Raw genomic sequence first — 3,066 nt, 5'->3', positions numbered from 1 at the left:
GTCGCTCTCTCACTCTCCCTTCGTGTATGTGTGTGTCATGCTTCTTTCTCTTTGTGCCTCCCTGCTGTTTCTTTGTCTCTTCAAGCAGCGTTGTACGTCATTTTCTCATATTTTACCTTTTAATCGGTTTGTTTTACTCATTTTCTTCTGTTTTATTTCATAAATCAAAAATGAATGAAAGCGGGGAAAGTATTTTAATCTTTTCCCACAATGAGACTGCATTTCCTAACAAAGACAGCATTCAGTGCTATCATTTTTCATGGAGATTGTTCCAGTCTTTCATTGTGGAGAACAATTGAAAATGTTTTTTTGCTTTTTCAATCATTGAATCTAAAACTAGGAACTATAGCTCTTTATTCTTTTGGTTTATATGCACTGTTTTTTATAAGAACTGAAGAGTTCTTTAATGATGCAATGCATGTATAAAATATATTCACTCTTCAATTCAGAGAAATCTGGATTTCAACATAACAATAGCACCTTTCCCAGAGCTGGGTCTTTTAATACCCCTTTACCATCTCTGTGTTTGGGAACAAAATCTAGAGCAGGGATGTGAAACTCTTTCTAAATTGGGCCAAACCGGTGAAACTGCCTTTTCTATATTTGCTGAAAAGTCTTAATATGAGGAAAACAAGTGCAACTTCTACAGTAGATCTCGGTTTTTCTACATGATAACTGTGTAAAATTACAGACAAGATATTTCTTGAGTAGATTAAAAACATGAACTTTTGCTTCATTTAATTGTTTATCTATTGCTTTACTCTGGTGTAGTATAAATTGCAAAATACTCTTAGAAGTTAAAAATCTATGCAGTCCTTCACAATTTCCAGATTGTGGGCCAGACTGGAGTCTTCGCTGGGCCGATTCTGGACCCACAGCCTTATGTTTGAGACTTCGATCTAGAGTCTGTTCTGAGAATTTCCACCAACGAATACTGGTGCCACTGACAAACCGCTGATACTGGCACATCACCACAAAATTTCTGGGGCCAGAGTGATATCAGTGGCTTCAGGAGCAGCTCTGAGAAATTCAGATGCAGCTCACGGATTTCGCCCATCATAATTTCCTTCCTGCCTTCTGCTAATAACACTGCATAACACTCGGAGTTCGTCTAAATGTGGGCAAGTTTTTATAAGATTCAACCGGCTGTTTGTCCAATTTTGTTTGTGACCTTATGGGGAGAAAAATACAGTTCTTGAACAACAGCAACAAAAGTAACATAACTAAACTAACAGAAAGCCTTTCTGATAAGAGCCTGAACCTTTGTAGCAGAAAGTTTTAACTCCATTATTTTAAATTAGATGCAACATGCATGTGATGATTGCAAAGTGCATTACATACTTAAGCTATGTGGTATAAATGTTGCAGCCCTGGTCAGTCAGAAGCAACAACAGGTGTGTAGCTGTGGTGCTGAATATGTAGACTGACAGGTAGAGATGCTGCAAATATGTGCGACTGTGTCACCTTTCCCCAGAGCTCCCCTGCAAGGCTCTGGTGAAAAATTCCAACCTAAAAACTAATGACATGCTGGTGAATTAACTAGGCCTGCAGAATAAAGGATGCTGCTATTATTCATTGGAGAGGCTCGTCAAAGATCCAATTAGCACGCTCTACTTTGGGTATTGGGACTGATTAATTTAATGGTGACCCCGCTCTTCAGTGTGCATACTAAAACTCTTTCTGTGTTTGAGTAACACTAAAGTGCAAGTGCATCTAACAGTATTTTGACAACCCAGACTTTATCTGTTGTTTTTCTGAAGTTGATAATTAATCATCCAAGGACAGTGATGTGCCCTTTCTAAGAGAAATACAGCAATGTACACGAATGGACTGATGATAGTCTTTTAGGTTAGTGGAAAATATTGATGGCACTTGGCTTGGGCTAGCACGATTACAGTAGCTTGATCCCATGTTGTGATTTTTATAGTTTACCATAACCTCTGCCATGGAGGGGATGAAGCAGATCTCCTAGATCAGCAGTTCACTCTCCTTCCTCCTGTTTGTTTTTGCTGAGCACGCATACAGAACATCCAAATCCTCCAGTGTAGAAGATTTGACTCCCCCACTTTCAGTTTCCAGCTTCAGTTATACTTTTCAGACTAATCCAGGCCTTATTTTGTAATGTCTGTTGCCTCACTGGGAAAATAAAGAACTACTAAAACCAGAAGTCATAACAATACATTAGTTAAAATACTGTTTCCCACTCATGTTAAATAATTTCACAGGGAAATCACTGAAGATCTGTAATAATTCTGCTTTAAATGTTTTTTCCAGTGACATCAAAGTTGCCCTGTTTTCTATCTGATTCAAAGAAGCTTCAGTGGAGTGAATTTCTCAAAATAAACTTATGGCTGTACCATGCACATTCAAAAAAATGGAAATAAATATTTTAATAAACCGATGATGAAAAGAAACTGTGAATTTATGCTTTGATGTGAAATCAAGGTTTCCACCAACAAATGTTGAATTCTTTAGTAGGATTGTGGCTTTGAAGACTGCAATATTTCCTAAAACCAGACAGTGGAACACTCTGCCTCAAGTGGCTCACTGATCCGGTTAGAAAAGCAGCGCATATCCATTTCCATACTGATGTTGTGTTTTATTCCTAAAGACACAAGCGTACTGACAGATCTAGCTGCTGAAGACTGGTTAATGATGCCATGCTGCTGTAATGAATTACTGTTTTATGGCAATGTATGAAGCCATTACCTGAACACAATTTTTTTGAAAGAATCTTGGTCTTTTCCATGAACACTTTAAACTTTTTCCATCCCCATTTTTGATATATACACTTAATATTCCTTTTGTAATAATAACAATCAAAGCATCAAAAGAAGCATCTTTGTCTCAGTACTTACATGAAAATACATAGATTGTTTTTAACAGCCCTAAAAATGATCACATTGTAAGGTTCGATGATATCCGTTGACTTTGATGTGTGCTTCTATGTCCTATGCTGTTGTCTTTCATGTTAATGTGGACATGCTACTGGCCTTGATTCACAACTTGGTAAAAATAGATTATTAATGAGCATCAGTTTGGGTCTTGTCATGTAACAATAGTCCT

This window comes from Haplochromis burtoni, unplaced genomic scaffold (genome assembly GCF_018398535.1).
Source record: "Haplochromis burtoni strain Fernald_Lab_line unplaced genomic scaffold, NCSU_Asbu1 Contig_86, whole genome shotgun sequence".
NCBI lineage: Eukaryota > Metazoa > Chordata > Actinopteri > Cichliformes > Cichlidae > Haplochromis > Haplochromis burtoni.
This window is presented reverse-complemented; position numbering follows the sequence as displayed.